This window comes from Euphorbia lathyris, chromosome 9, assembly GCF_963576675.1.
Source record: "Euphorbia lathyris chromosome 9, ddEupLath1.1, whole genome shotgun sequence".
Lineage (NCBI taxonomy): Eukaryota > Viridiplantae > Streptophyta > Magnoliopsida > Malpighiales > Euphorbiaceae > Euphorbia > Euphorbia lathyris.
This window is the reverse complement of record NC_088918.1, coordinates 10,969,208-10,978,938: the sequence shown is the minus strand read 5'-3', so window position 1 is coordinate 10,978,938 and position 9,731 is coordinate 10,969,208. Positions and strand designations below refer to the sequence as shown.

General features: G+C 34.6%; 1 long non-coding RNA gene across 1 annotated transcript; it reads right to left on the bottom strand.

Moving 5' to 3' along the window:
* Nucleotides 1-7,681: 7,681 nt before the first annotated feature.
* Nucleotides 7,682-9,140, bottom strand: LOC136205423 (uncharacterized). The gene is made up of 3 exons (XR_010675945.1): nt 8,981-9,140; nt 8,635-8,747; nt 7,682-7,953 (listed from the first exon to the last, which is right to left on the bottom strand). It is a non-coding gene; the product is annotated as an uncharacterized lncRNA (long non-coding RNA).
* Nucleotides 9,141-9,731: the final 591 nt, after the last annotated feature.

The following is a 9,731-nucleotide window of genomic DNA, read 5'->3' as shown; positions in this document are numbered from 1 at the left end:
CCATATTATACCCTTGACTCCTCTTCCAACCGGTCATACTGAGGAAGCTAGGCAAGTTCATGAAGGCTCTCTCAGCTACTTGCATGCCACCGAGTCTGGTAAAAGAATCATTGACTCGGTGCAAACATTGATTAAAGACCTTCATCAAACCACTCCACCTGCTACTGGGTCTTCTACTGTTGAGACAACTCAGCTCTCCCAAGTAACTCAGCTTCTCAATGAAGTTAAGGGATTCAAGGATTTGCTGAGTGTCATAGTCTCCTTTCAAGCACAGCAACCTAAGCAGGATTCCATCACAAAGCTGGCTGAGCTCCAGCTGACAATTGTTCAACATCTCAATTCTTTTCAAGGTCAAGTTCAGACCCTGTCAGCTGCGAACACACGATATGCCACTTTTGATGAAGTTAAAATGCTCTTTGCTCAGCTTCACACCGAGCAAATCAAGACTAACGAGCAAATGGTCTCCTATTCTCAATGCTCAGTGGAGCAAATTGTAGAGGTTGTTCGATTGTTGAACTTGAACAAACAAGAGATGGACACTGACGCCATGAAGCAAAATGAAATACTGTATGTCACCAGACAAACTTTCAACCATGTACGTCATAGCAATATTCAGCATCAATACTACGACACATCCTTACTGAAGACATTTCATCAAGTCGTTGCTGGTCTGACCGAAGCACTTACCTGGATAGGTAAATCTCAAGCTTTCATAGTAAGCATGATCAGCGCTGCTGAACTTAATATACCCGCCGAGGTCTCAGATGATGGAGTTGCTATTTTTGATGGTGTCAATGAAAGCGTCGATAGACTTAAAGCGTTATCCACAGAACTGACCAGAGCCGTCTTAACCGACGCCTTTAGGATTCCTCCTCCCGATGCTGACAAAACGGGGGAGAAAGAACAAGCTAGAACATAGCATGAGCATAGTCAGTCCAAGCAAAAGAAAAAGAAATAGAAATTAGGCTAGCTCAGTTATACTAAGTTTGTAGTCTCTATGTTTATGCTTTTCTTTTGTTGTATACGCTGACTATGAGTTATGAGTTATTATCTATGATAACTGAGTTATGAGTTATTATCTATGATGCTGAGTATTAAGTTATTATGTATCTTCAATCACATCCAATGGTGATAATATGTTTTACATTGACTTGTATGTTTATATAACATTGTCTTATAAAACTCATTGAACAACAAATTACTCAGCGCCCTCTGAATGCTATAACTTCCACTTAAACACTGAGTAAAATAGAATATGTTCCATGAGCTGACCTATATCTGAAAACTGACCTTAGACTTACTCGATTAAACCTTCAAATGTTTAGAGTAAAACTAAGTCAGTAGCTCAACCCTGACGGGGGAGTTTGCTAAGTTATATTAGGTCAACTATCATGGGGGAGCTCAATACTGAGTTCTTCGCTGAATAGTTTTGCCAACATCAAAATGGGGGAGTTTGTTGAAACACCTTTCCACATAATTTTGATTTGACAAAATTGTTTAAGTATAATTAAAAAACATATTCTAAACACACTAAGTTTAAATGCTTTGATTTATTCTACTAATGTGTTTGTTCAATGTTGATTAAATTTTTTATAAGACACAAAGTTTAAAAGGCCCAAAGCCCAATACAGAAGTCAAAGCCCAAGTCAAATAGTTTAAGGCAACTCGGCCCGCGTATGTCAAAACGCCGTCGTTATGTACAAAACGCAACTCAGCGGAAGAAGGATCTAGAAGACCTTCGTGGAACAACTTCGGGACGAAGCTGCTGAGTTGATTCGACAAAGAGTACAAGACAGCAGCTGGCTAAGATCAACTTCCAGACAAAGTGTTTCCACTTTGGGTAAAGTTCAGAAGACACAGTATGCTGTCCAGTTGACCTTACCATAAATGGAGAGACATTCTGCCGAGCTGACCAAAAGCTGACCGAGGACAGAAGATGCTCAAATCTGATTGGCCGAGAGCTCTGAGCAAGACAGGATGACAACGACAGGAAGCCTTTTCCCTCCAACGGTTATTTCAAAATTCGAAATGACCGACACCTCAGACGTCTCTATAAATAGAGCCCTTCACTTGCTTCATTCTACACAGAACTTGATCAAGCCATTACGCTGACCAAATCTCTACGCAAAGTTCTGCAAGAAAAAGCAAAGCATTCTTACACTAAATTTCATATCTTTTGTGTAAAAGTCTAGAGTGATTATTCAATCATCTAAGGTGTCTTAGCAATCATTGTTTAGGACAAACACTTATCATTTCTAGAGATTAGAAAGGAGAGGCTGAGTACTCGGTTATAGTACTCAGCGAGAGATTAGGATTGAGTAGAGGTATAGAGGAAGGTACTCTTGTTATACTCAGTTGCTAAGATTGTAAAAGGTTTGATGCTCTACCGTTAAAGAGCTCAGTAGAGAATTCGAAATCTCGGAACGTGTTCCGGGGACAGGACGTAGGCTTGGAGGCCGAACCTGGATAAATCTGCTGAGTAACATATTTCTAACCTTTAACTCCTTTATATATTTATTGCTTGCTTAAACAAAAACTGACCAAGTAAAGAGGTCAAGCTGAGTTGTGCGCATTGAATATCTGAGCTCAGGAATAGACTCTAAGTGCTATCTCCTGACTCAAGTAAAGAAACTGACCTAGTCACTAGTTGACTAAGCCAGTATCTTGCTATTCACTCAGCGCCGCTGTCCAAACCTTTTTCTCATGAAAAAGAAGTCTGCCCTAGCTTAAATTTTTTGAATAGTTCCTAACCCCCCTTGGAACTATACTTGTAACGTTATAAGGGACCAACAGATAGTCCCCCAATTATCATGAGACATCATCATCAACTTGAATGAGTTGTCATCATAGACATCAAGGAGATACTTCGTATTAGTTGGGAGGAAGAAATTGATCTTAGAGATGCACCAAGCAGGAATATTAAACATTCACTATGCTAAAACCCCCTTCAGATGACGGTTAAAAACTGTTGTCCCGCGAGATATAAATTTGTCACGGGGCTCGCTGCCATTTGTTGCACCTTCAGACGACGGTTAGGTTCTGTCATGTGAAGATACGATACATGACATTAGCCTAGTTGTATACTGTCATATTAATCTTGTTACGATGCAGCTTTTTTATTATTAACGTCACCTTTAATGCCATCACATGACATACTAATAATTAAAAAGGTCAAGTAGATATATGGGAAATTGGCATATGGTATTCACGATGACAGTTTTTATAATAATTTATATCGTTGTAGCCTGTTTCAGATGACATAGGTCTTAATCAATCATGTCAATGGATTTATTTTCAGATGACAGATTCGTTTATTTTAATGTCTTTGTATTATTGTTTAGATGATATTTTTTTAAACGTAAATGTCACTTGTTTCCTTCTTCTTTGAACGAATCTAGTAATGAAACATAATCAAATGAACAAGAATTTCTGTATATCAATGATTTTAAATTTATTGGAGAATAATGCTCATATTCTGTTTACATTTGAACTAGACAAATTTCTGAATGTAATTAATATAAGGTAAAAACAATAAGCAATACATCTCCAAAGCTGTCAATCTTTCAAAATGTGTGGTGTTGGAAGCAAGATCCAACTTGATCTGCATATCTAAGTCATTATTAGGCCTAGAATCCTCAAGTCTTGATATCTGCAAAACCAAATGATGCTCATTAATTACGTACCGTATACGGAGAGACCTAATAACTCTCATTTACCCTTTCCCCTTCCTAGACGTTTCACTTACCCACCCACAGTATAAATATGAAGCTTTTACCAATTCTCAAGAGTCCATAACCCAACACTATACTTACTCTAGTTATATCGATCATGGATAGACGTATAAGGGACCTCCATCGTCGTGTTGAATCGCAGATTTCCCTACTCCGGTATGAGGCATTGATGTGCGCGGCGCCTAGTGGTAAATATGTGGTGATGGATGAAAATGGATAATATAAGTTGCTATGTAAGATGTTATGTGTGTGTGCTTTTAAACTCTACTAGACGCTACTACTTAGGGGCAAGTGTACCCCGTCGTATCAAGTAATAATCCGGTTAAGACCGGGTATCGAATCCGCGAGATTTATAACCACAAGTATTAAACTACTCGGTTCTATTCATTATCTAAGCAGTGAATATTTTAGGTTGGTTTGAGTGACGACTACAAACTACTCCTAAACTATGGTGAGACAGATTTATATAACTGAAACTCTAAAGAAGTGATACAGGTGGCGATAAGTTATAAATATAATAAATAATGACTCCAAACATATACGATTGATAATTTACTCTTGCAAAGACGACTACGTGTAAACCGACCGACCCGTGAAGTCCTTGGACTACGTGGCAGAACACTTCTTGGGCATTTTTCTAGATTCACTTCTTTACCATCCCCGACATCCAACCTGCATTTTTCAGGGCAAGTAATTAGTTACCGGAGAGGCAATAAACGCTAAATTGAGAAATTTTACTGTGATTCAAAACCAAATGGTTATGGACTTTTCAAAAAATTCTGGGAAACCAATGTACTTACCAGTAGAAGAAAGGTTGAGTGCTTTCGCTTTTGAACCAAACATCAAATAAAAGTGGAAATTATGATCATACCAATGTCGTGGATCAATCTGTAGAATACAGAGGATGATAATTAGATGTTTAATCAAATGTAGTGATCATCATAATCTTATGAAAATAATGTTTGAAAATGTACAGCTTCAAGCCAGTGTTGTAAGGCTAATTTTTGGGCTTTTTCATCTTTGGATAAACCTTTACCAACCTTAGCAGCTCTAGTTCTTACCCTTGCCCATCTTGAAACTGCAGTTTCTGGTTTATCAATATTAAAAAAAACGACACAGAACTCCTCTTCAAAGCTGCAAAGTCCAAAGCTTTCCACCTGAAAATCAACATTAAAAAAATCCCCAAATTAAGAAACAAATCAAAAACCCCAAAAACCAGAAAATTTAGAGAAAGTATGAAATTACTAACCAGAGTTCTTCAACAACAACTGCACAATCTGCAAGATTCCTTCTTGTCTGGTAACTCTTATAAACCTTCTGAACTTAACTATGGCGGCATCTAGCTCACTCACTGGTTTGGGCGAAAACAAAATGGCGGGTTCAGGAAGAGAGAGTGGTGGCTTTGTTGGAGTATTTACTGATTTATGATCTGTGTTCTTGAATGAGTCTAGAATTATATCTTTGAAGGATAAATTTCTAATAAGCATTACATTTTCCGGTTTGCCGTTCTTCTTGTTTATAGAATTCTTGCTTCTGGTTGTGGTTGGTTTTTAGTTGACAGATTTTGTCATCAATGGAATTTAGAGAGAGAGAGACTTAGAGATAGGAGTTCGAGAGAGTAGATTTAGAGAGAGAAAGGGAAAGAGAAAGATGGAGAAAAATTGGAGGAGGGAAGAAGACAATGGCATTTTAGTAATTATCTAAGGATAAAGGGTATTTTTATAATTTCATAAGGAGTGGGCCCCACTTTTTATAATGGGTATGATGAAAATGATGATGTGGCACATTGACTTTGGGTTTGACCGGTCATAATTACCGGCTGTACACTTTAGTGGGAGGTCACCTAAAGTTTGTACACTTTAGTGTGTAAAATTAAAAGTTGTACACCAAAGTGTGAAAACAGGTAAAGATTATACACCACGTATGTAATTTACCCGTTTGTTTATACAAAAAAAGGACCGTGTGATACGCCGTTACAAAAAAACAGAAAATGGCTTAACACCGTTTAATTTGATGACGTGGCAAAGGGTAAAATTGGAAAAACCAAATTATTTTATTTTTCTTTCTCTCTCTCTCTCTCCTTCTTCTTCCATCTTCTTCTTCTTCTTCCTTCTCTCCTCTCTCCTTCTTCTTCCATGGTTCTTCTTCTTCTTCTTCCTTCTCTTCTTCTTCTTCTTCTTCTTCTTCTTCTTCTTCTTCTTCTTCTTCCTTCTCTCCTCTCTCCTTCTTCTTCCATGGTTCTTCTTCTTCTTCTTCCTTCTCTTCTTCTTCTTCTTCTTCTTCTTCTTCTTCTTCCTCTCTTCTCTTCTTCTTCTTTTTTCCTTCTTCTATTTTTTTTAATTCTGAATCCAAAAATCTGGAAATTTCTAGAAATTCTGGAATCAGAATTTTAAAAAAAATAGAAGAAGAAGAAAAAAATGTCCAAGAAGAGAGAAGAAGAAAAAGAAAAAAAATGTCCAGGAAGAGAGAAGAAGAAGAAAATGGTGGATTTTTTATCTATTTTATTTTTATTATTATTATTATTTTAATTCAGACCATTTTACCCTTTGCCACGTCATCTAATTTAACGGTGTTAAGTCATTTTTCGTTTCTTTTTGTAACGGCGTATAACACGATCCTTTTTTTGTACACAAACCACATGGGTTTTTATTGAAATCGATGAAACCACAGCGGGTTTTTTTTTGGAATTTATCCTAAAAATAAAGTACTGAATTGATTGATTTTAAGTAATTATTATTAGTATTATAACTTAGGGGGCGTTTGGTTCACAAGGGGTAAGGGAAAAGGAATCAAGAAAGGGAAACTAAAGGAAAGGAAAGGAATAACCATTAATTCCCCTATGTGTTTGGATATGTTTAGGAAAGGGAATGAGGTAAAGGGAATCCAATTCCCTAGAGAGCATGGGGTAATGGCTTAACCTAAAGTGAGGTAATGGCTTAACCTAAAGTGGGTAAAGGGAATTGGTTTTTTTGTAAACAAACAAGAACAAAGGGAATGAAACCCTCTCATTCCCATTCTCATTCCTAAAGACCACTACAAGAAATCAGGTTGTTTGTGACAATAAGTATTGTCACAAACTTTCGAAAAGTTATCACTTAACATTATATGTGACAATAAGCAGGTGTCACGAGAGTTGTCACGTAAAACTCCGTTGCTAATACTTATTGGCAAATGTGACAGTAAAATATTGTCAAACTCTTTATTTTTTTGATAATAAGTTTGTCGTCACACTTCTTTTAAGTGTTACAACTTTTATTGTAACTAGAAAGTAAAATGTTGTCGCAAACGTAGTATATTGTCACAAATTATCTTGTAATCAAGCCTACAATCGTGTGACAATCTTACTTAGTTGTAACAAAAAATATATATGTTACAATTAAAATTAAAATATATATGTTACAATTAAAATTATCACAGATATAAATCTGTTACACTTTTTTTTATTGTAACAATTGTATATTAGTTATAATTTCTTTTTGTTATCACAAAACAGCGAAGTACAGTGACAACTTTACCTTGTTATAATTTCTTGTATGTTACAATATTTAGTTAATACCAATATAAATTTGTAACAAAAAATTATTGTAACTAATTTATATGAGTGACAATTTTATCTTGTTACGATTACGAATTTGTTACAATTTCTGTTTATCATAAAAAAATATATGTGACAATATTGTTTGGTAACATATATAGATCTGTAAAAGAAATTATTGTAACTAATACATATAAGTGACAATAATACTTTTGCAACTAAATTTGTTGAGTGACAATGTTTACATGTTATTTTAATTATTGTCACATGTGAGTATTTTATTTATATAATATTTTTATATTACCTAATTTTAATTGTAAATAAAATAAATACATACATATATATAGACATAGAAAGAAATATTTTATTGATTAAATTTGAAAGAATACAATAGTTTCAACAAAAGTACCAATTTACAAAGTCATTAAAGTCATTAATGCCCACTCTACTAATTGGATCCAGGCCTAGAACTTTCAACCATACCATTCAGACCATACATATTCCCCATCCAAGACATTGACTCCCAACACATCTAGTTGAACTTGGCAACGTAATTTTTTTGTCCAAATGCAAGCAATGCATATTTGTTGTCTACCAGAGTCAAATGATAGTAAGGAGTGGATAGGACCGAAATGAATATTGTCATGGGAATCCCATTAACTGAATTGCAAATCTCCTCAATCTTGCCTGAATCATTTAAAACCAACGGTAAGTAATTAGGTAAATATGCAAATTATAGATAAAAGAAGTCAATTCAATATAAGCAATTTCAAATAATTAGTTCAATTGTATCAAGTAGAGAAAACAAGAACTTAAAAAAATAGCTGTTGGTTCAATTGTATCAATAGGTTTCATTCATACTTACAGAGAAATATTTGAGGGAAGAATGATGTCATAATAACTAAAGCAAAGTATTTGAGAGAGTAATTATGTTTTGTAGAAAAGAGTTAGCGATTAACATAATAAATAGACAAAAAATTTAAACAAAATCAGGAAGAGCAATAAAAGAAAGGAATGAATACGAACATGAAACTCTATGTCAAATTTGAATCCTTGCAAGGATTTACATTGAAATCCCAGTCTACTTTCCCATTTGTGCAACAATTTCACATAAAGCTGACACTGTATAACCATGTAAACCCACATCATCTTTTGAATTTTGGGACTGCTGGTTTTCAATTAGCTATTAATAATTATGGTTATTAAATGTAATCTCATAAGTTTTATAAGGCATTAAAATTTACTTAGCTTCTAAAAAATATTAAATATTTACTTCATTCCACTACATTAATATGAGAAATTGAATTTGTTGCAACTATTAGGTCTAAATAAAAGCAAGAAGTTGAAAAAATGGTAGATTTATCTTACCTTCATTTTCAGGAAGAGACCCAAATTGTGCTTCAAACTTAGCAACTTTCCAACAAGGCCAAATTTGAACCAAAAAAATCAGCAATCCAAAGACATTAGGATTAGCAATATACCTAATTAATGATGGAATAAATTAGAATTAGCAACTCAAAAGCATCTTAATTCAAAGGATTGTCAAAAATCATAACAATCAATTAAATAGAAGAAATTAGAATTGAACATCGTGTCAATCTGAAAACAAAAGCATCTTAATTTAATGGAAGACATTATAATTCAATTAATGGAAGAAACTCAAAAGCATTCAATTAGAATTAGCAATCATAAATCAGTGCAGAATCAAAATTACCTGCTTGTTGTGTGAATGGCGAAGAATAATTGAAGAAAGGAGAGGAAGTTGGTTCAAAAGCAAAATTGAAGAAGAAAAAGTGCTGAACATAACTGAATAGCAGCCGCAGGGTGAGGGCTTCCTCTCAAGATCGCTATCTGCCTCTTTCTCTCTCGGTGTCAACGTGGTGTAAAGTTAGGGCTTCAAAGTAATTAAACAATCTGTAATTTAAATAGAGGAAAAAAAGTTGTAACAAAGGGTAACATAAGAAAATATTAAATTAAAAGGGCCTACTTTAGAATATTTTAATTGGGGGATAAGGCATCAAAATATGCCTATGATTTTTGGGAGGTATCAATTTAGACTCAACGTTCAAAATAGCACCAATATAGACTTAACCTTTAAAAAAGTATCAATTTAGGTCTCGATAACGGATTGGATACGTCAATCATATTACTCTGTTAAGTTCTTATTTCTCCCTTCACATACAATTGGTAGAATTTAATAGAGTAATATCAATAACGTGTCTCATTCCATGCCTAAACTTGTATCATTTTTTAAATGTTAAGCCTATATTGATGTTATTTTATACGTTAAGTATCCTTCCCAAAAACCACAGACCTATTTTGATACCTTGTCCTTTTAATTGATTCTATCATTAAAAACAATTCATTTGAAGATGGAGACGTGTCAACACATTTCATGCTTTTGTTCTTACTCAAACTGAAGAAACTTTTTTAAATTATTGCTAATGCTTTTATTCACAAATCCT